This window comes from Theropithecus gelada, chromosome 7b (assembly GCF_003255815.1).
Source record: "Theropithecus gelada isolate Dixy chromosome 7b, Tgel_1.0, whole genome shotgun sequence".
Lineage (NCBI taxonomy): Eukaryota > Metazoa > Chordata > Mammalia > Primates > Cercopithecidae > Theropithecus > Theropithecus gelada.
The window spans coordinates 85489183-85514798 of record NC_037675.1 but is presented as its reverse complement, the minus strand read 5'-3'; positions in this window follow the sequence as shown (position 1 = coordinate 85514798).

The following is a 25616-nucleotide window of genomic DNA, read 5'->3' as shown; positions in this document are numbered from 1 at the left end:
AGTTGCATGCTTACCTTGCATAAAGGGCAAATAAGCCCCCTCAGGCCTCTTTCATAAAGCACTACTCCCATTATCGAGGGCTCTACTTTCATGACAGAATCACGTCCCAAAGGCACTGTCTCTTAATACCAACTCATTGAGGATTAGATTTCAGCATATAAATTTTGAAGTAACAGAAACATTCATACCATAGTAATGAGAAATATAATAGTCTTTTTATTCTACTGTTACAGGATCCTTGGGGTGGTCCTTCACCAGCCAGAAACCTCTGGGTCTGGTGGCACCTTTGTCCAAGTTTTGCTCAGGCCCGCTGGGCACGTTCTGCCCACTAGGGCAGCAGGCTGAGCTCAGCTCCTGCTCCCAGCCTGGATCTCATGCCTGCCAAGAGTGAGCCAGGGGTGTAGCAGCTAGGAGTGTGTGCATGAATGTGGGCTCTAGCCACCCTACATAGGCAGGCATACTGACTGCCACAGGGTGGGTAGTTCCAGGTGCCAGCATGGGCACTGGCTCACTGTGATGCTGTGGCTGGACCAGGTGCACCACAAGCAAGTTCCATGGCTGACACTAAGGAATGTGATATGGTGTCCAGAAGCTTGGCGATGCCAGGAACCTCAGAGCTCTAAGGAGTATGTCACAGCCCGAGCTCAGGGAGCTCCAAGGTCTGGGCTCCCCAAAAAGCTGCAACTCTCCTTGTTGCCTGCAATGTGGGATGCAAATGTGCTTAAGGCCTGTCTGTGTTACAGCTCTTTTAGCGCTGCCATTTGGTGGGTTCTGAGTGCTTGTCCTGCATCCAGGAAGAATGGGGCAAACAGACACGTGGAGGGTAATAAAATGAAGAGGAGCTTTACTGAGCAATAGAACAGCTCAGAGGAGACCCACAGTCGGAAACTCCTCTCTGTAGCCAGGGTGTCCCAATGAGTGTTCAGCTCTCAGCAGAGAGGGTAGTTACCCTTGGCTAGGCAGGTCATTCTGATGAGTGCTCAGCTCTCAGCAGACAGGGTAGTTCCTCTCTGCTAGGTAGGTCTTCTAGACGAGCGTCCAGCTCTTGGCAGAGAGGGTACTCCTCTCTGCAGCTTGTCATCCCATTGTCTCCTCAACTCTCTGCAGAGAGGAGACCTTGGGGTGGGCAGCTCCCCTTTGCAGCTGGTCATCCCAGTGTCTCTTTGAGTCTGCCTGACTCTTGGGCTTTAATGAGCCTCAGAGGGGAAAAAGTGTGTGCCAGTTACTCCATGGGCAGCCATGCGAGAGCCTGGCAAAAAACACCACAAATTCCCACTCCTGTCTGTGGGACTGTCAACCGGGCCCCCAGGCTTCAGGCCTTCCACGGCTTGAAGGCAGGGCCTCACCAGGGACTCGCCCCCTTTCACCCAGGAGCCTGTCTGCCTCCTGCCACCATTCATGGCACCCAGGCTGTTTGTGCCAAGGGGGGCCTGTAATCCAACACTGAGCTGCCCTCAGCACCCTCTCAGCCTCCCTCCCGTGCTTGTTGGGACCCAAAGTCTGGAGGGGGTCGAGGCTGCAGGGGCATGGTGTGTAAATGCTTCCCTGAGCATGTGCAAAACTGGCAGGGCTGCAACAATGCTCAGGCTTGGCCCTGACTTTGCTTTGAGATCAGAGCAGGCAGAGAGAGCAGTGAGAAGCCAGGCCAAAGGAGCAGACAACCCCAAGCCTGCAGGGGCAAGAGGTGGCCTTCCCAGGCCCCCTGAGAGTTCAGAGATGTCTGGGTCCACAGTCACAATTTAGGCAGCTGCAGCCATGCCCGGGAGGGCGAGGCTCCTGCCTGCTCCCAGCTCTTCCTGACTCTATGGAGCAAAGCACTACCCCAGGCCCAGCTCCGTCTCAGGGCCCCTTCTTACCCACTCCTCCTCCATGCCCAAACACACCGCAGTCCTGCAGGCAGGTAACACAGCCTGGCTCCATCACAGCGGTTCCCAGGGTGTCACGCAAGGTGGAGGTGGCACAGTGACCCCAGCCATCCCTGCAAAACCAGATCCCACACTCCTGGGGCCAGCCTCGTGAGTCCCGGCTGCACCTTTGCCTAGGTGCTTGTGGGTCCCCAGGATACGGCAGGGAGTGAGGTTGAGGCTGTAGTGAAGGCTCTGGGCCTGGGAGTGCGTCCTGACCAGCTATGCAAGGGTCGGGGTGTCACAGTCCACTGCCTCAGAAAAGTGGGGCACAGGGGATCGACCACTGCCACTGCTGCTCCCACAGCCACTGCTACTCCCACAGCCACTCCTGCCACCACAGCTAGCGACTCCCTGCTGCAGCCGACTAATGGCAGTGGCTGCTCCGGATGGCCTACCCCTGCCATCGCTACTGACGACAACACTGAACCCTGGAAAATGTATATGATCCACTCAAGACTTCATTAGATACCAGCACCGCAGTCACAAAAAGAAATTATGTTTTCCTAAATTTATTTGTTTGAAAACAGTAAGAGAAATTTTGTAAAATTATCAAAAGCAGTTATATTGCTTAAGTTACAAAAATAATATCTATTATATTTATTGTATGTCAATCGTAGTCCCACTATGGGAGCTAGGGTGCAGTGAGACATGTAGACAGAATTTACTAAACGGTCCTTCACTTAAAAACAATCATTACTTAAATGAAATGACAAAAGCACTACACAACAACCTTTGGCATCAAATAGATGTTTAGATTATTTATCATAAACTACATGTGCTCTTAGAAACTGGAAAATTTAATGGTTAAAGTAATCTGGACTTTGGATTTGAATTAATACCTGAAGAAGTAGATAGAGGATCAAGGTGTGATATAGTTATGTTTTGGTTGTGCAACCGTGAGAATCCCACCCTATTACCATATACATTTTTGAAATAACACTAAAATGACAATTCTTCGTTTAATCTTTTCTAAAGCAGGAAGAACCTATTCTGAGCCCTGTGTCTGCCTAATACTCTAGTATCACAGGAGTTGCCTCCTGTCTGGGGAAGGGAAAGGCCCCAGTGTCAGCTAAGCTGAATTCGGGTTATTTTCTTCTTGTGAACTTTGCAGTCAGCATGGTAACTCAGTTTTGTTATATTGCCATTTGTAAAATTGTCATAAGGAGCCTAGCATTCAAATAAATTAAAGTAGGATCATAAGTATAAATCTAAGCTTTTGCTGGAAACACAACAAAAGGATGTAACCTCTTTAGAAATGCAGAGATCTATGAGTCTGGCTCATTCTGGACATTTTTATCTTATAGAAGGTAGTGATGGTGGGCAAAGTCTCAGTTTACACCAAATAGGCCTAAGAAGACAGGCAAATATTTTACATGTTAAGAAGATTCCCACACTTAACTGTTCATGTAGTCCAGATGGTGACTACACGGACCAAGAGGCCAGTTAAAAAGTAAGGGGATTACTGACTTTAACTCTGTATTCATAATTTTGTATCTATGTATATCAAACTATTTTAAAAAACTCTAATATCAACATTAAAATCAATAAAATAACTGCTTTAAAAAATTTTAACTATATATAATTACTAATTCGTTCAAATATTTCAAAAGGTTGTTGCTTTTTGCACCGTCCTCATATAGAGGTAATGTGGGGTCCATGGTATTCTGAAATACAAACATAGATGTATCCTTGCAATCTGTACTGATGTAATGCACTCTCTCTCTCTCTCTCTCTCTCTCTCTCTCTCTCATGTCATCAGCAAGTTATCATTATCAGGCCATTTAGGCCAATATCTGAAATGGAAATAATATTACATCATTTCCTGATTCTGAATCTTTTCAGAGGTACTATTAGGCCTTCCAGTAAATGTGCATGCCAGACCAAAATAGAGACATGCAAAGCCAGTTCATGACTTATTTCCAGTAAGCAGAAATCTTACCTTTTAATTTCTCCAAATCACTGAGGGCAATGCTCAGTGATACTGTACTGAAGATTTAGAGGAGTTGTCCAACAAGCAGCTACCCACACATGTTTTGAATTTCACAGATAAATAATTCAAAGTTTATCTGCGTACTTTCAAAGTTAACTTACAACCTCTGCCATATTCATGTTTTCGTAACACTGCAGGAGTTTCCCAGGGAAGAACATATTTCTTCCCCCTTCCTATCATGAGGCTAGCATAAGTCAAATGAAAAACAAAACATTCAGAACTAAATTTGCGTAACTCGAACATTTATGTCATTCTTTAAGATATACAGTAGGATTATGTGGATTTAACATTATTGAGAATAAACATATATATTAAAATAACATTTAAGATCTTTTCTTCAACTGACTTCTGCCTTCTTAAAATATGATACATTTGGTCATGCTTCACAATATCACCATAGGGAGAATGATACCTCACAGGTCACATTGTAGGATGTTAACAATTATTTAAATATTATTTCTGATGATACCAAAAATAGCCAAAGAGCCAAGTTTTCAAACTGTTCTATGAGTGTTAAGAACCCTGATTTCAATACCACCCTACTAATGACTCACTCATTGATTATGCCCAAGAAAAACAATCATTTTCTTTATTCACCAACAAACAAAATGTTTACACTATGAAAAACTTACCTACTTCTGGCATTACTGTTTGTATCAGCCTATATGTGCATAACTCTCAAACAGCTACATTTAGTCAACCGGCTAACCTAATATAGAGCTTGGCTTTTGGAGAGAAATATCTAGAGGGTGATTAGCTTAAGTTTTCACTTTTTACTAGTGTTTGTGCTTTCTGTGCATGCTCTGTAGTGTAGCAGGAAGAACATTGTTTTTGACATTAGGAAGAACTAAGTTTGAATTCTTATACTGTTTAGCACTGACAAACAATTTTTGACTCACTCTCTTCATCCATAAGATGGGGACAATAGCATCTATCTCCTTATTGAGACTATGAAATGTGATTAAATATGTGGGAGAACATACGGGCAACAGAGATGCAATAATTGATACCTATCATTCTTGTTAAAAACTCTTATCACTGTCTGAAAAGTATATATGCTAATAAAATACTTTTGAAATTTTATTATTTAGCATTCAACCCTTTAACCTGATTACTGAGTATGAATCGTACTGTTCTGTTATGAAAAACTGAGGTTTGCGTGAGCCAGTAGAATGGAGAACTTGATCTTGTGTGTCTTACTTAAGTTGACTAATTTTAGTCTCCCATTTATGTCTTTGCTTTTTATTATATTTGTCTATCTCTGTTGTCTATCGCTGATGAAAATCTTATGTATTTTATAGTTCTTCACTTTTGTATCTCTACAAATAGCTGGCAAAGCACAAATTGATAGTCTGTTGACAATATCATTGATGTGATGTTTCCCCAGCTATGATAACCTATAACCAGAGAAATTATATCATTCTGAAATTTTCATTTCATTTAATTGGCAGGTAGAGCACTTAAGTCATTTGCCACCAACCTTTTCAGAATTTGATAGACATTTGAGGGCACTGAGGTTATCTGACAGAAAAAAGAAACGTCATTCATTTGAATTTTTTTTTAAACTTAGTCACAGAAACCTTGGTTAACAATTATTCTTTCAATATTGTTGGCATTTACTATCAGCAGCAAATCAGTTTTGAAATTAAATTGGTTTGAACAGAAAAAAATAATTTACAACTTTTACTTTGTAGATATAATTTCTGGCATAATACTCTAAATCTATTTATAATGTTTTCTCTCTAAAAACACTTATATTTTTAGTTCTCTCATTCTTTTTTATTATTGTGGAAGATATTGTGGCAATTTCTCAAAGACCTAAAAACAGAAATACTATTCAACCTACTAATCCCATTACTGGGTTATATACCCAAAGGAATATAAACCATTGTGTTATAAAGACATATGTATGTATATGTTCATTGCAGCACTATTCATGATAACAAAGACATGGATTCAACCCAAATACCCATCAGTGATGGACTGGATAAAGAAAAGGTCATACGTATATACCTTGGAATATTATGCAGCCATAAAAAAGAACAAGATCATGTTCTTTTCAGAGACATGGATGGACCTGCAGACCATTATTCTCAGCAAACTAATGCAGGAACAGAAAACCAAATACTGCATGTTTTCCCTTACAAGTGGGGGCTAAATGATGAGAGAACATGGACACATAGAAGAGAATGGCACACACTAGGGCCTTTTGGATGGTGGAGAGTGAGAGGAGGGAGAAGATCAAGAAAAATAACTCATGGATTCTATAGGCTTAATATCTGGGCAATAAAATAATCTGCTTGGCAAATCCCCATGACACACATTTACCTGTACAATAAACCTGCACATCCTGCTCATGTACTCATGAACTTAAAATAAATGTTAAAAAATAAAAATTAAAAGATTATATTGCATAAAAACCATTATCTGAAATTGATAAATAAATCAACAATATTTGAGCTGGTCCTGGGAATTTAAAACCATGAGTCTGGATGAAGAAAGCAAAAGCTGCTCTAAATTCCCAGGCCTCTGTGCTAGTTTAGCAGCTTATATGGAAATCCAGAAATATTTGTAAAGAGCATGTAGCTGGAAGGACATGCTGATCTTGTTTTTTTTTTATTGCAAACAAGCCAAGCCCACAGAAAAATGCTAACATGTTCATATTTCTCAGTGTGGAAGATAAACTATTATGATAACTTTCTCTCACATATTTAGATTTACAAAAATTAAACTTTTTCTTTAATAATTGAATCTGGACAGTAAATTAAAAACAAAGAAAAAGGAAAAATATAAAATTAAACTCTAAATATAGTTTAAATTTTAAATAGTTTAGATTTTTTTAAGTTGACTAATTTTAGTCACCCATTTATGTCTTTGCTTTTTATTATATTTGTCTATCTCTGTTTTATACATATACATGCACATATGAATACATGTTAACATGTAGTATGTATATATACATTATATACATTATGTATGTTTGTGTGTATACATATGAATATATATGTTATGTTTGCTATGTCCCCACTCAAATCTCATTTTGAATTGTAATCCCCATGATCTCTATGTGTCCAGGGAGAGACCTCATGGGAGGTAATTGGATCATGGGAGCAGTTTCCACGATGCTGTTGTCATGATAGTGAGTGAGTTCTCAGAAGATCTGATGGTTTTATAAGGCAGTTTTTCTCACTTTTACTAGCTCTCTCTTTCCTGCCACCATGTGAAGAAGGTCTTTATTTTCCCCTCACCTTCCACCACGATTGTAATTTTCCTGAGGACTCCCCAGCCATGCGGAACTGTGAGTCAATTAAACCTCTTTTTTTTAATAAATTACCCAGTCTCAGAGAGTTCTTTATAGCAGTGTGTAAACAGACTAATACAGTAAATTAGTACCAAGGTGTAAAGAGACCCAAAAGTGTGAAAGTGACTTTGGAACTGGATAACGGGCAGAAGTTGGAACAGTTTGAAGGACTCAGAAGAAGACAGGAAAATGTGGGAAAAATTTGGAACTTCCTAGAGACTTGTTGAATGGTATTGACCAAAATGCTGATGGTGATATAGACAATGAAATCCAGACTGAAGTGGTGGGAACTGGAGCAAAGATCACTCTTGCTATGCTTTAGCAAAGTGACTGGTGGTATTTTGCCCCAGTCGTAGAGATCTGTGGAAGCTTAAACTTGATGGAGATTATCTGAAGCTGGAACTTATGTTTAAAAGGGAAGTAGAGCATAAAAGTTTTTAAAATTTGCAGCCTGACAATGAGATAGAAAAAAAAAAAATTCTGGGGATAAATCTGAGCCTGCTGCAGAGGTTTGCCTAAGCCAAATGTTAATCACCATGACAATGGGGAAAATGTCTTTAGGGCATGTCAGAATTCTTCATGGCAGCCCCTCCCATCACCATTCCAGAAACCTAGGAGAAAAAAAAAAAATGATTTCATGGGCTGAACCCAGGGTCTTGCTGCTTTGTGCAGTCTTAGGACTTGGTGTCCTGGGTCCCAGCCATGTCTAAAAAGGGCCAAGGTACAGCACAGACCATTGCTTCAGAGGGTGCAAGCCCAAGCATTGGCAGCTTCCACATAGTATTGGGCCTGTGAGTGCACAGAAGTCAAGAACTGAGGTTTGGGAGCTTCCACACAGATTTTAGAAGACATATGGAAACACCTGGATGTCCGGGCAGAAGTCTACTGCAGAGGCGACACCCTCATGGAGAACCTCTTCTAGGCAGTGCAAAGGGCAAATGTGGCTTTGGAGCCACTACACAGAGTCCACAACGGAGCACTGCCTAGTGGAGCTATGAAAAGATGGCCATCATCCTCCAGACCCCAGAATGGCAGATCCACCAACAGCTTGCACTGTGAGCCTGGGAAAGCCACACTCAACAGGTGCAGAGCTTCCCAAGCCCATGGGAGCCCACCCTTTTCATCAGCGTGCCCTGGTGTGAGACATAGATTCAAAGGAGATTATATTGGAGCTTTAAGATTTAATAACTCACCTTCTAGATTTTGGACATGCATGGGACCTGTAGCCCCTTTGTTTTGGACAATTTCTCCCATTTGGAATGAGAGCATTTATCTAATGCTTGTCCTCACATTGTATCTTGGAAGTAACTGACTTGATTTTGATTTTACAGGCTCCTAGGTGGAAGGGACTTGCCTTATCCCAGAAGAGACTTTGGACTTGAACTTTTAATTTAATGCTGGAATGAGTTAAGGCTTTAGGGAATTGTTGGGAAGGCATGATTGTGTTTGGGAATGTGAGCGTATGAGATTTGGGAGGTGCCAAGAGTGGAATTATATGCTTTGGTTCTGTGTCTCCACCCAAATCTCATCTTGAATTGTAATCTCCATCATCCCCATGTGTTGAGGGAGGGACCTGGTAGGAGGTTATTGGAACATGGAGGTGGTTTTCTCCATCCTGTTCTCATAATAGTGTGTGAATTCTCATAAGAACTGATGGTTTTATAAGGCAGTTTTCCCTGCTGTTGCTAGCTGTCTCTTTCCTGCTGTCATGTGAAGAAGGTCTTTGCTTCCCCTTCACCTTCCACTATGATTGTAAGTTTCCTGAGGCCTCCCCAGCCATGCAGAACTGTGAGTCAATTAAACTCCTTTTCTTTGTAAATTGCCCAGTCACTGGCAGTTCCTTACAGCAGTGTGAAAATGGACTAATGCAATATACACATACATATATGTATATAAATGTCTGTGTATATATACATACATACATATGTATGTGTATACATATATACACACACACACATGCATGCACATATAGTATTTGGTCAGTCTACCTCTGTATTAAATTGGCAGAAACTAAGGCTTAAAATAATATGTTAAATTCGCAGAAACCTCCAATTTCTATCTGAGATATGAAGACACTAGTAGTCAGGACACTAGATTTCTTTTCTCTGCCATGAACTTTCAAAAATAATAGTTCTCCCTACATGCATCATAAAAGATTAACATACCTACCTTATTAGAAATATTTCTTGCAGTTCTATCATTTTAACTAGATAGTTTAACATGTCTTTGCCAGTTCTAGCTAATTCTATATTGACTTTTGGAGGAGCTAAACTTGGGAAAGAATAAAGATCAGTTTCTGCTTATGTGTGTGCACACATATACACATTATCTCAAAAGAAAAGCAAAAAAACTTTCGATTTTTATACAAAAAGAAATTTTATGATGTTACTTCTGATTCTACCATTGCTTTTTTAAAACTTCTAACCCAAGAAAAACCAAAAATCAATCTTTCATTCTTCTCAATGTAGTTGGAATAAACTAAATTTAAAATAGCATAGTACATGCTGATTTTGTTCTGACAGTTGAAGAGGCTGAGTTTAAAGGGTATCTAAGAGTCTACATTGAGAGCCTCCTTGAAAATCTTTCCTTCAAAGGTTTCCATGGACTCTTCAGGATGAATTTTAACTATATCTCCTCCTATATTACTACACAAACTTCCTGGTCCTCGCTGAGACATTGTTGACTTCAGTCCAAATTTATGTACTCTAGTCTTTGCAATTTTAACTCTTACTGCTATACACTTACTTTCACTTACTGAGTCATTTCTTCCTGGGTATCTCATTCAATTCCCAGGGAAGCATTTATTGGTTACTGCAGGTGATATGATCCATCCATTTTTTCGAACTTTAATAGTACTTGCTGCTAAAGCATTCTTATAATTTTAATGACAATCTTCCCATATTTTTTGAAATGTGAAATACTTGGATCTGCTGCATAACTTTCCTCCTAATGTAGTGCTTGATGCATAATCGACCCCTACTAAGTATTTTTTGAAGGAATAAGGCCTTCATGACTAAGCTTACATATTCAATCACCAATGTTTCCCCCAGGCTGTCAGTTGCTCATATTTCTCCTTATATAACGTTTTAATAGTCAGACACTTATCAAATATTTTAAAAACATTTTTATATACCAGACACAGGTAAAGCATAAAGGAACAAAAAGTAACATGATAAACCTGCTCGTGCACAATTTAAATTATTTCTAGTATGAAAATATAGATAATTTTTTTAAAAGCAAGTTCAAAAAGTAAGCTAATTATTTTTAGTGAATGATAATTCTATAAAGATAATAAAATGGGTTATGAGATAGAGTTTTACCACAAATGATTAGGGGATTACCTTAGCTGAGCTTTTATGATGGTCTTTCTGAACAAGTAATATATGAGTGGAATCAGGGATGATAAGTGAGAGCCAGCCATGTGTAAACCTATGAAAAGATAGTGTAGGGAAAGCAAAAAACAATTGAATTTTCCCTGAGGCAAGAAAATGTTTAACAGGTTTGATGCACAGATTGTGATTATGCCAGGTCATAGACCTGGCATAAAGAGAGAGATAAAAGAGACACGTGATAGACTCTGTGACATCTTTTGTCCAAGATAAAGATCAAGCACTTATACTGATGACAATGAAAAGCCAATGGAATGTGTTAAGCAAGGGAATTGCATGGTGTGTTTTATTTTTTGCAGTATCACTACACTGTTATTTGTAGAGTGAGCTGTAGTGGAAGCAAGACTGAACCCAAGAAATCAATTTAGTGGCTGTCATAGTAATCCTGGGAGAATAATAATGGTGACTCAGAATGAGGTGGTCTTAGGGGAGGTTGAGTAGTGGTCATATTTATGACATGTTTTAGAGTTAAAGACAGCAGTGTGTGCTGATGGATTGGAATTGAAAGTAGAAAGAGAGAAATCAATATGGGCTCTTTTCATACCTAGTGTCTAATGTTGGCATTAACAGAGATGAAGGAGATTGGGAAGAGACAGAGTTAGGGTGTGAATGAAGGAATGTTTTACATTACTTTGAAACCACATGACATTGGAATCATTCCACACAGTAGGATAAGCTCCTAATGGGCAAGGATTATGTTTAATTCCACCTTGATAAAGGTAGAATGCCACATGTTTTGAAGACTAAGCTTTGAACTTGTCTTCCAAGTTCTGACTCAGATATCAGGTCTTTTGTTATGAAATGTGGATAATGTTGGCTGCAAAAAAAAAAATGTCCTTAGGAATTTAGACAACAAGTGTTTAGGAAGCACCAAGGACAGTGCCTGTCTTTTGTAGGTACTTACAAAATGACTTTTACTTTTCTTTGTTATTTCAGTAACTAGCCTAATATCTTTTATATAACAGGAACATTTTTCATGATATAATTACAGAAATATAGACACTGACACAAACATTTAATTATAGACAAAGAGTACAGTAGGATGGCATTCACTTTTTTTCTCCTTCTAAGTTTAACACTCAATACTTTTATGTGCAAGTGTTGTGCCCAGCACTGGAAAGATGCCACAATGTGTTGGGTTGGAAAAATTAGATGCCTAGAGTAACCCTTATATGTGGTCCAGGAGCCTATTTTCTCAGCCTCACAAATGCCTAATTGCCTTATACCTGTGGATTCACTTTCATTATTCTCTCACTGGTAAGTTGCCGGATCAGGAGCAAGAAAAGGAGGATATCATGAAAACTGTGCCCAGATGACGTTGCTGGTGTGCTTTGTCTTTGGAGAGTCCATTCAAGGAAGTAGGAAGTTGGAGTCACTCAACTGATGATTTCAGGAACAACATATACATTTCTCATCATCTTCCCAAAGGATGTATGTGAACAGAACAAATACCAGTTACACTAGAGCTAAAGGTGATTGGGATTGATTATGAGGACTTAGGGGTCACTAAGCCAAACTCAGAGAGTTGAGTGTTAACAACAGGGTTGCAGAGATTACTTGAAGCATAAGGGCCAGTGACCGCAACAAAACCAACACCAGCAGCATCAGTGAAACCACGTCACACCGCATCCTGGATAGAATTGTGTCTCAGAAAAGATATTTTCAAGTGCTAACTAGGAGTACTTGTGAATGTCACCTTATTTGGAAATAAGGTCTTTGCTGATGCAATCAAGTTATGAAGAGGTCTGGCTGGGCGCGGTGGCTCATGCCTGTATTTCCCACACTTTTGGAGGTCGAGGCGGGCGGATCATGAGATCAAGAGATCGAGACCATCTTGGCCAACATGTGGAAATCCCATCTCTACTAAAAATACAAAAATTAGCTGGCATGGTGGTGCGCACCTGTAGTCCTAGCTACTCAGGAGGCTGAGGCAGGAGAATCACTTGAACCCGGGAGGGAGAGGTTGCAGTGAGCCGAGGCAGCACTACTGCACTCCAGCCTGGCAGCAGAGTAAGACTCCATCTCAAAATAAATAAATAAATAAATAAATAAATAAATAAATAAATAAATATTGAAACAAAGCGGCATACTGTTTTAGGGTGGCCCAAGTTCAATGACTGATGTCCTTATTAGAAGAGGAAAGTTTGGAGATAGAGATAAGAGATATAAAGAAAAGGAAGCCTAGTGAAGACAGAGGCCAAGATTGGAGTGATTAATCTACAATCCAAGACACACCAAGGATTATGATAACTATCAGAAACTAGGAAGAGACAAGGAAGGATTCAACCCTAGAGATTTCAAAGCATGTGTGGACTGGACAAGACCTTGATTTTAGACTCTTAGCCTCCAGAACTGTAAGAGAATACTTTTCTGTGTGCTAAACTACTCAGTCTGCAGTATTTTAACAGCCCTAGAAAACTAATACATATAGTGCTGAAGAAGTGCCAAACAGGATGAATCAGGCACTATCAATGTACTTACAATCTATTCATGAACGCATTTAAACAACTAGGTAGATGGATAAATGGATGGATAGACAGATGCATGATATAGATAATTCATATATAAAGTATATTTTAAGGCATTATGGCACCAGTCTATGTTATATATCGTTTTATTGTTCAGGTTAAGTGTACAAGAATATTACTATGAGAAATTCCTGGGACAAAATAGAGAGGCAGAAACACTGAGAAAGCCATCAGAACACAATGCAGGTCTGACCCGGAGTAAAGAAGAAAAAAAGGGAAGAAAAGAAAGTGCCTTAGATAGAACATTTTTAAACTGTTTTGCAATCTAAAAAAAGTCGAGAGATGTCACTGGGAGTCCTCAAGCCAAAGTCACCTGGAAGAATTTGCCATCTTTCAGGAATGCTTCTGTATTAGCATCTTTCCACATTCAGCATTGGCTGGGAGTAGTCCATGGGAAGGGATGACCTCAGAGCAAATGCAGTGATAAATTTCAGACCATAGCACTGAGGACGGTCAGTCAATTACTTTATGATACTTTGAAAACTGAGGACTGTCAGTCATTTACTTTATGGTACTTGGAAAACTGAGAGCTGTGCCCTCATGGTTACTTTAGGTGGAATAATAATAGACTGGGAGGAAAAAGCTCTAACATTAACTTTGTATACCTGTCAGCAATTTTGTGCCCACCATTTGTATGGAATGATTTTTTAGATGTTGTAACCATCCTTAACTTGTCCAAACAGAAGGGGTAGGGATAGTGAAAAGAGAGTCAGGGAGAAAGTGGAAGGTTCAGGGTATTAGCCAGAGTCTCTTTATGACTTTTTCTATTTATATATATTTCTTATATAGTATCTATAAAGTACTTTTCATGGAGGGAATTAAGATATCATTGTTGGAAGAAAAGAGACATTCTTTTATCTCTATTTTCAGTGTTGTAGCAGCATAGACACTATTTCAATGTAACACTCTCTCTCTTATCCTGTCTAATTCTGGGGAACTCCAATGTGAGTGTTGAAAATGGATTTTTCCAGGCCCAATAATGCCATTCTTTCCGCTTTTCTTTCTCACAAATTTTGTGTTTCTCTCAGCAGGCATTTTCATTATTCTAACATCAGCATTCGTATTGTTTTCTGAGACATCCCTTAGGTGGTCTTATTTCAGGCCAGCAAACATTTCCCGAGGACCTGATATGAACTGGACACTGAGGTAGCATGTAATGATTTCACAGAGAAAATATGTAGCCTCTGGTCTTAAGAAGTTTGCAGATAAGTGAGAGACATTGAAAAGAGCAATTTCAGTGTACTGTGATAGCGTCAGGTTAAAAGTAGTTCCAGGTGTGTTTGAACACAAAAATGAATAGTCAAAAAAGCCCGGCCTGGGGAGTGGAGAGCTGGTTACCAGGCTAAACTCCCTGGTGGCAAAGAGGTTTGCATATCATCTAATTTCCTCAGTCATGGGCTTAACCTGATGTGTTGCCTCAGTTCACCCCTCCTCCTTTCTGCCTCCAGCAAGTGGTTTGGGTGTCTGAAATATTAAATATTTAGTGCTATAAACTGTTAAAATAAAAAATCATACTTGTTGCTTCATATTGTCTGAAGTAGGCCAGAACATCTAAAAATTAAGAAATATCCATATGCAAGCAATGTATAAAGTGACTCAAGTTGTAAAACTACTTAATTGTGGAGAAAGCACACAATTAAACCATGGATTAAGCTCCAAAGCTTACTCTTTATATAAATTGTTTGGAATGCACAATACAATTTCCCATAGAAAGCAAAGCTATGTATTACCAGGCTAGTCCATGAAAGTCTAATTAGCTTATGATATAGCTGGTATATTATATATTTCTCATGAAAATCATTAAAATCATATTATTCACCAAAAATTGGAAAGATTGAATGTCCAATAATGGTGGCTTAATAAAATAAATTTTGTTTTAGCTAATTAGCTGTATAATAGAATACTGTGAAGCCACTGATGATTACCCTGCAGAAGATTATTTCCAAACCTTATGAGTTTTCTGGTTTAAAATATTAGACAATACAAAGATATAAAAAGCACAATACAAAAGTTTTTTTCTCATTATCCCAGCTTCAAGAATCATCCAGTATTAATAGTTAGGCATGCATTCCAGAGTTTGTAAAAGAAAACTATTAATATAAATGAAAAAACTTTTAATGACATAGAATTCATAAACATGTAGGTATATTTATTTGTATTTCTTAAACCCATGACATTAATACCAAAACTATTTAGTCCTAGTTTGAAAATGGGTGATTTATATTTTATTTTGTATTTTTTTCTTTTCTGGATTTATTTTATATATTTATTTGTGATTTTCTAAAATTTCAGGATTTTCAAACTCTTTTCCTTCAAGAGTTGGCTTTGATGTTACTCTCCAGAGTAACTTCACCTGAATAATTTTTGTGAAAATAACTATTCCTCTCTTCCTCTCTTTCCACCATTTTTGCCATGGAGATATCCCTCTTACTATGCTTTATCTCATAGTGCATATTAACACTTGACATATTATATATCTGTTTATTTAATGTCTTCTCTATCGTACTGGAATGTACATTCCATGCAAGCAGAGATCGTATCTGTTTTGATGACTGCCTTAATTCTAGCAACCTAGACAAGTGTTTGGAAGGCAGAAGGCACATGATAAATATTTCTAAAACAATTATCAGTTGCAAACAAATTACTATATAATTAGAAAAATGCTATGTTTTCAAACTGTGTTTATATAGTAAGCATGCTATTTTAACTTTAGCTATTCAAACAGCAACAACAAAAAAAAAAACCTCAAATGGGATAAAAATAAAGTCTTATTGATATTAAACATTAGTCATTAAGGAAAAGAGTAGTTAGGAAAACAGAACAACATAGAAAGCTTCCTTTAGATTCTGATGTCGTCTTTTAAAGTACTTAAATATTTTCTGGATGGGGGGTACCAATTCTGTTTACTGACTTTTTAAAGGTATGCCCCCAACTAGGTCATCAGTCTGTTATTAGCACAATTCGTATGCATTGTATTATAGCTATGATTTTATATATTTGGCTCAAAAAATAGAAGGTAAGGTAAGAGTAATTGAAGAGGAGGTAAAAGGGGCAGGGTGTGCTGGAGACTTTTGAGAAGTTCTTGGACGATATTTGAATGATCTGATGTAACCAAAGGAATCATTCAGGATAAACTACACTAAGCTGTGATGACAATACTAACATATTATTGGATTAAATCATCACACTTTATTTTTCACTCAAGCTGTGTGCATCAAAGTTTGGAAGGGGCTCTCCTCCACATTGTCTTTGTTCACTAAAGAGGACCCAAGCCCAAGAGTCCCTTCTTTCTCTGACATACCAAAAAAGAGGCCTTTGCCAATGAAAAAGTATGCACTAGTTCTTTAAAGCTCTTTTTAGTAGGTGACACCTGTCACTTCTATTTATATTCTATTTGCCAATGCCAGGCACATGATCAAGAGTAAATTTCACGAGATGGGAAAGGCCAATCTACCCTATCCCCAAAACAAGAGCAGTAAGCAAATATTTGTGGATAGCCCTAATGACTGCACAGCAGAAGAATGAGAAAGACTTTGTATGTGAGAAATTACATGCTTTAAAGGAAAAGAAAGAGTGCATTTAGCATCATCACTATTCCTCAATCTGGGTTGGAACAAATGAAACACTTGAATATGCTTCCTCAAATCAAGCAATGATGGAGTTTCCTTAATTACAATATGGCATGAGCTACGGGTCTGACGAAGAATAGTCAATACATTTGTCATGGTGATATTTAATTTTATATTTGCATGTTTTATATTTACATGTTTCAGATACATCCTATTCTCAGCTACATACAACAGTATGATGAATAAATAAATATAATTATAGCTTTAATAGTAATAATATCGGTATCTCTAGCCATGAATTAGAAGCATAATGAGAGAGCAATGTGTCCTATTGATTTCAAGCACTTTACATCTTTAATAACTGAAGAAATGACAGGGCATCAAAACTTATAATGTGCTATACTTAATGGTAAGTAACTCAAGCTTAAAAGGATTCTTTAGATGAATTTGCCTTCAAACTTCAGTTATTACCATCTTCAAGTAATTTGCCTATTATTAGCTAAATCTAACAATCATTAGTCTAGAAACCGAGGTATAACGGACACTCCTCTGATTTCTGTGATTCTTAGTTGCCAACATTAGCCACTCTATTTCCATCTTTCCCTCTATTATAATGTGCTAATACATTAGTTTGCTCCCTCTGGATATAAATACAATGCAGCTTTTAACTCTGTTTATGGGATACAGGAACACACGTCCTGCCAAAAGATTTCACATTGAGCTACAAATTACTAATCACTGAGTCATTTTTTCCATTTCATTCTTCTCCTTGTGTGGATAAAATTAGTGTGAGGATCCCATTAGCAATGGTGCCTTTACAGGCAGAGTATTTTTTTTAAAAAAAGAAATCAAAGCAGTTTTTACAGTGCCCAGGCATAAATGTATATTCAAAAAAATCTGTATAGGTTATTTTTATTGTGAAAAACAAATAACATTTAGAAACTTAGTGGGTTTTTTGTGTGGGTGTTTTTCTTAACTTCCATAGCTGAAAAAACATATTAGATATAAAAATGCAGAATGGAATCATAAGTAGATAGTGAATTTATGAGGAGTACAGAAAGAATTTTGAAGAAGCATTCTATTTGCCTCTTTGGTAAATTTAAAGATTACTTCTCCTTCTATTTTAAGACAAAGAAATTATTTTTAGTTGCATGTCCATTATTAACTCTTTTACGTTTTTAGTTATTTAATTATTTTCGGCTTTTGAGAAAAAGCATCAAGCAACATAGATTTGCAATGCTTATTTCTCTTTATTTGAAATATGTTTGAAGCAATGCATTAAGCTTTGTTAACTTGAGGTTTTAAAAGGCTGCAGTCCATATTCTTTGTCCCCCCAAAAAACTTTACTTAATAGATCAACTTGTTGAGCTAGGCATATCTAATTTATCTGTAGAGTGTACAAGTTGGTACAGAGCATGTAACATATCCCCAGCACTTTACTACGTACAGCACAAACTGAAATCTCTGCCCTCATGAAGCTGACATGCAGGCGTGGCACGCAATGTGCAAAATAAACAATATGAGAGTCAGCTGGTAGGAAAGGAAGATGTGCGATCTGTGGCAAGTATAAGGGATTCAGCGGCACTTTTAAAGCAAGGACATCATGGTGCAGGGCAATGGAATCATGAGCTGAAAGTGAGGAGGATCTGAGCCGTAGACATATCAGGGAAACAGTCTAGGTAGAAAGGAGGAATGGCTAACACAAGACGCTAAAGCCCCAGCATAAAGTGTGGGATCTATGTTCATCGAGAGGGCCCAGTGTGGTTGGGGCAGAGGTGACAGAAAGACTAATAAGAGATGAGCGTGATTCTTCCATGTGGACCCGTTTCCTCTAGCATCCCAATAAGCTATTTTGAAAATTGTGCAGAAATCAGACAACACGAAATGAATGCCACATCTTAAACCTACTTCCAGAGGTGGACAGTGTGGCACCTTTTACCAGAACTTTGATGCAGTGCCTTAGTTGCACACATGACTTCCAGGGAAACATACAGGAGTGTTTAAATATATAGAGGTTTCCAGAAGAAGAGAGAATGAGGAGGATAACGATGACTATGTTGCACCACATTTATTCCTTTTATCCGTAAAGTCAATTAAAAAAAATCATTTTACAAATGACAGCAAAGAAAATTGGAGATTCAAGAACTTTCCTATTTGTGTACTGAAAACTCCTGAGCTGGGATAGTCACCCCTGTCTATCTGTCTCTCAACCTTGCCTGACACTTTCCAGTGTATGGTAAAGTCCCCTATCTGTCAGTTTCACGTAAGAGACAGTCTGGTATAAAGGATGAATTAATTTAAAAGTTAGGAAGATAAGAAATACTCTGCCTAGGGTCATAGGCAATATCAGAATGATGGAATAAATAAAAAAGAAAACAGAAAGGAATAGTTAGTAACAAAGAATATATGAATCTTGAGCTGCTTATTGTAAGACTGGGCAGAGACAAAAAGATACAATTGTTGCTATAATGCAGCGCCTGAAAATGAGTTGCTGTGGATTTTGAGGAGCACTAGGAAGAGGCAAATAATGTTAGCATTTCTCTGTGAGAGAAACAAAGGTGATGTGATGCTAGAGATCACAGATGAATGAACTGAAGTTTTCTAGCAAAGCAGAAACCAAGATCTGGCCTTGAACCTTTGTTACTAACTCAGTCTCACAATGTAAGCACTTTAACCTGAACAGGTTTGTATGCACTGGCTTCAAATTAGTGAAATAATTGTGGTCATTAAGGTATGCATCAGTTAACGTCTTTATAGACTTAAGGTGGTATGAGATGTACACAAAGTGCTAAACAATAGTAGATTTAATTACTTTCCAGGACAGACAATTTTAAAAATCGAAAGCAGTGTTGGCTTTTTACGGTGCAATTGCCTTTCCATTCAAAGTTTTGTTTTGTTTTCATTATCCTTGGAGTTTATGAGAATCCCATTAATGGCAAAGAGCTGTTAAAAGCTAGGATGATTTTTTTTTTCCCAATGCAGTGAAGATCAATTAGCACCTTCTAATTTTGTATGAACAAGGAGCAGAAAACAGATAGAGCATCACCATTTTGTGCTTGTTGTATCTGGATTAGCTTTCTCACCAAAACTCTTGTTTTCCTTCCAAATCTCCAGTGATGTGCCCAGGGCGATTTTGTCTTCAAGAAAATGGAATCATCCTGTGGTGATCAGACATGTTTATTGGACAAATGTACTTAAAAGGTTTTTTGGGGTTAGCTTTTCCAGTTGAGAAGGAAGGAAAAAAGAAAGATTCCAAGGGAATGCGTTCTCATGTATTGCTAATTGTCTTCCAATTAATTGGGAGAAAGAAAAATATCAAGGCAATTTAAGAACTATTATTGTTTTACAAAAAGGAAAATGGATAACCCAGTGGAACTTAGGGAACTAGGAATTGGAGTTCAATGTACATTCTCAATAGATAGCTTACTTGAAGTCTGTAAGCATCTTCAATTTACTAGCTTTTCCACGATGCTTTGGTGGATACTATATTGTCTGAGAATGGTCCTCTATTATCCATCTTTGTCGCTACTGATGGACTAAATAAAAATTATATAATTACTGGTCATGGAAACAGAACAATATTATTTTCTTCCTGCCAGATGAAAAGAAAGTTAATGTACTGTTAAATATATCTGCTCAAAGTTATGCTCCCATGAAGAAATTAATTATTTTATCAGAGTATATATTACTTTCACGCAGTATTTTCAGTATCTCTACGGACATTCTGCTACTATAAATTAATTAGGAGTGGTGATCACTTCTTGATGTAACTGCTAATGGTCAACATGATGCTATCCCTCCTAGTTACTTCTTCAAGGAATGAACAGTAAGAACTGTAAATATTGTTTTTTTTTAAACAAGACAGAAATATTTTCATATGATGGTATGTTTCCTTTGTCAAGTATCCCTCCATTTTGTTACATATTTTACATAATTTGTTAGATCACATTTGTGAAATGACGCCAACAGGACTATCATAGTAAAGAATATATTTGGTACCATGTTTCCAAATTGATTGAGCTACAGTTTATCATTTATTTATATACGTGTATTATCTTCAAGTATTTTCTGCTACTTCCCTTAAGCTCAGTCACAGGACAAAATATCTGGGAGGAAAATACGTTTCACTCTAAATTGAAGTTAATTGCATTTCTCATACTTTATATCTGCAAAAACCCACAAAATCTTTTGAACCCATGGGGGCAGCAACTGGACTCTTACCCTATTGATTATCATAACTATGGGGATTATCAGTGGTTATAAATGACGGAAAAGGTTTGCCAAGTTTTACTTAAGCTGAAATTCAAGACCCATATTAAATCCTACCCAGAAGGACTTACAGCCTCAAGAATGATTTTAATGTGGCCAGCTAAAGCCTTATTTACTTTTTCCTTAAGGATGATTAGCTGTTAATAAGCCAAGAAATCTCTGCAAACATGTACTACCTCGCTCTGTGGATTGGTGCTTTACATTTATTTTGGTTTGTGTGAGTTTGTCATTGCATTTATAATTTAAAAATTAATATGAATGAAAAGAAACAACAAATGAGAACTATGCTTTCATAATTAAAGTTATCATCAAAAACAGCTGGGCACTGTAGCTCACACCTGCAGTCCCAGCACTTGGGAGGCTGAGGCAGGTGGATCACTTGAGGTCAGGAGTTAGAGACCAGATGGCCAACATGGTGAAACTCCATCTCTACTAAAAATATAAAAATTAGCCAGACATGGTAGTATGTACCTGTAATTTCAGCAACTCGGGAGGCTGAGGCACCAGAATATCTTGTAATTCCAGAAGCCGGGAGGCAGTGGTTGCAGTGAGCCAAGATCGTGCCACTGCACTCCAACCTGGGTGACTGAGTGAGATTCTGTCTCTCAAAAAAATTTTAAAAAGTATCCTAAAAAATATGTCCATATCAATTCAAAAATAATACATTTTTACCACCAGGAAAGGTGGCTCACGCCTGTAATCCCAGCACTTTGGGAGGCTGAGGCGGGCGGATCACGAGGTCAGGAGATCAAGACCATCCTGGCTAACATGGTGAAACCCCATCTCTGCTAAAAATACAAAAAAATTAGCTGAGCATGGTGGCAGGTGCCTGGAATCCCAGCTACTTGGGAGGTTGAGGCGGGAGAATTGTTTGAATGATCATGCCATTGTACTCCAGCCTGGGTGACAGAGCAAGACTTCGTCTCAAAAAAAAAAAATACATTTTACAACTCTTTTCTACGTTGGAAAATTTGCTTAAATCTTTAAATGTTGCCCTTTTTGGTGATTGGAGAGTTAAGATAGACAGCTAAATGGCTTTAGTCCGATTAGGTTATAAAATCACCTCCATTACTCAGAAATTCATTTCTTGCTGCAAGACATTTATGTTGTTATAATAATAGTAATTACAATAATTATCATAGCACTTACATTTGCAATTATACAATATTGACCATCCCAGTAAGTCCTGGAACTCTAGAAAAGGAAATACAACGCATAGTTGGGAATCAGTTTGCCAGTGAAATGCAGACATCACTACAGTGCAAAAGATGGTAGCTCTCTTCTCTCTTGCTTTCAGGCCTTCCCAGCAGTTATTATTCAGAAGAACAAATTTAACTGAAAGTCAAAATATGAAACACAATCTGTTAGAATTAAGTGGAAACTGAAAAAGCCTCAAATAACTCTAAGGTCTAGTTTTTTTTTTTTTTTTTAAACAAACAAAAAACAAACATAGGTAACATCCAAGAAAACCTATATATTTTTAGCCTTTTACCCAAAGGAAACACTCTTCTATTGTTCATGTTCTGCAAAAAACGTTTTTGATATATACACACAAAGACAATTCATTGACTGGCCATTTTTGTTGGCATGGGGTAAAGGTACCCCATGGCAATAATTTAAGCACACCCTTAGGATGATCTCGTATGGTAGATGCTTTTGAATGTATGTTCCGAGCTATAGAATCCAGGAGTAGCCAAGCCGGAGATTTGTTCCTTGTCTATGAGGAACATCTGAGCCCCTACCCAGTCCTGGGAAACATGGGCTGTAGAGGGAATAGAGGCTCTGAGTTTGGGGTTGCCTGAAGGTTGCCAGGTGGAGGTCATTAAGGGGAAGGTGTTAAGTGAAAATGCTATAGAAACTGCGTGTTGTTTGCAAGTGGTTGTGGTTCTCCTGTCCAGCCCTCTACCACTGGAGTCTCTCTCCTGTGTGTCGTCTCTAATAAAAGCACATGTCTTGTTTGCTGACTCTGGGTCTCCCCTTCAGCCTCTTGAATCTGGTGCTTCCCCATTAAAGTTAATAGGGATTTGCCACAAGATTCAGCTATCGCATCTTCAATCACAAGATATTAAATCAACTGGGCATGTACATCCCCATGAGCTTTTGGAGTATTTCCTGGGAATCAGGGCAATGTTATTTAGAATAAGGAAGGAAAACCCTTTGATTTTATTCTTATAGCCCCTTTGTTCCAGTAATTTCTAAGATCACGTCATGTTTTCGGGGTTTATTTTGGTTACATTGTGAATATAGGTGGATTGTACATCGACAGCTTTGCAGTATCAATGAGCCTATAAATGTAATAAAAATAGCGTTATTGTATCATTTAATCCTTCTGTACGTGATCTTGTCTGGAATTAGTAGTTTGGAATATTCTAAAATTTTATTTATATATATATATATATATATATATATATTCTAAAATCAAATTTGCATTGATAAAACATGGTTCTACACATACACACACACTCCTAAACTTCTGATGAAGTTCCCCATTCTTACAAGTTCTCCTTAACAACAGCTTTAAATTATACTTCTAGATAAAAATAATTTAGATGTCTTGGTTTTCTTCTCCTTCCTGTCTGCAAAATTCCATACCCAAATCTTTCTTAAAATGCTACCTCCTCCACACAGAATGAAACGATAATCTTTCCTTTCTGAAACCCATAACACAGGAGCTGGCTATTTCTTTCTTAGAGTGGTTAACCAGAGTATGCTCTGTGAAAGCAGAGTTCTTTTTGATTGGCACCATGAGCATTCATCTTCCTTGTTACGTAGTAGCTGCTCAATAAAATTACTTTGACTTGCATTCAGGTCTTCCTTGCGCAAAACTGTTGCACAGTCAGGTGTATGCCTTACCTGTAAAACCCACAATGCCAAATGCTTAGTAAATATTCAGTAAATAATAATGATTATTGTTACCTATACTAAAGATCTATAAACTCATAGAAAATAAAGTTCTATCTTATTCATCATCCTATCTTCTACAGTGCTTTGTGCATACTATAGACGATATTTATTCAGTAAATGAATTCAGCCTGAGAGTTCTGTTCACAGTGTGCTTCTTAAATCCAAGTCTAAAGGTTTATATCCTGTATAGAATACTTGTATTCTATACCACTTATATTTAATTAGGAGTCATATTTCCAGAAGCACTTTGGAAACAAGTGGCAACTATTCCAACAGGCCTATCCAAACACAATAAATTTGAAATACATTTGAAGAGAAAGGAAATAACTCCTTCTCCCCCACCCAAAAGAAAAGCTTGTCTATACTGAAGGACTTAATGTTCCTACCAGATAACTAAAAAATGTGCTGAATTCAAGGAAAGAAATTTATGTGTGGCCATCTGAACTTCAAGAAATAATTGCTCTGCTAAGATTTATCATCCCTACAATTGAGTTAATGGAAGACTACATTTTCGTATGCAAAGAATCTTCTTTAAAAATAAGAGCAATTAAAACCTCTTAGGCACACAACTCTTATTTGACAAGAAAGTTGTCCTCGCATATAACCTGTCATAGCCAAGTCTGCAAAGTGCACTCCTGATAAGTTTTTAAATATAAAAACTTACTACTTCTTGAAGATGGACAATATGGGCCATATTCTCCCAGTTATGTGTTGTTGAAAGAACAAATGACTTCCCAGGAAGGAAAAAAAGTTTAAAAAACTGCCAAAAATATATAGTAGTCATTTTTCACCATAACAGAAGACAACTCAGAAATATGGAGTACAAAAAAAAAAAAGAAAGAAAGAAAAAAAGTCCATTTAAAATGGAGATGCTTGCCCATTTACTTCTCTTAAGAAGGTCTTCCAGGAGCAGAAAGCGTGCCCTTGGTGAGTCAAATGAGTTTCATTTAGGTTTTAGATTAGCTGCTGCCCCTAAAATATATCTTGATGGGCTTGTGTTAAATGACAAGGTTGTGAAATGAAATACAAATTAGGCTTAACTAGGATAGACTGCATTAAAAAATGTACTCGACTCAACAGGGAAGTTCAACCAAAGTTCAGTGAGTTCATGCTGGTGTGAAGTGGGGTGAAGGGCTGGGCACAGCATCACGTGTGCTGTGGGTGGGGTCTCACTAAGACATCTTCTTGCTTCCAAATGCAGGTGATGTAATGAGAACATCCACAAACATGGGCTTTCCAGCAGTGACCGACAGCTTGTCGGATGCCGTTAGTTAGAGCCACAGAGGATAATTCTCACACTCAGTTTTATGACCAGCATGCTCTCTATTGGTTTGCACTAAATACATGTTGACCAATATTTCAAGCACAGTGTATATCTGCATCATGAATATATGTTTCTGATTTTAAGTCATCATTCATATACTTGTGAGCAGAAAGATGAATTGAATGGCATCAAAATAGATAGTATCTTTTCCAACTATTATACACATTTAAACAATTCATTTACATAATTTAAAAATAAGTTTGAATTCATATCACATCTTAAGAAAATTATTTTATTTATTTACATTAAGATATTTACAAATTTGAAACACTTTCTAAATTCCAGATCTATCTGATAACACAACTGTTTTCTCATGATATAGTCTAGGATCTAAAACAATTTACATTGATAAAACATGGTTAACATATATGCTAACTGTTCAAATATTTTGCGTTTTTAATTTAATTCTCTCAAAATGCTATTATGGAGATGCTA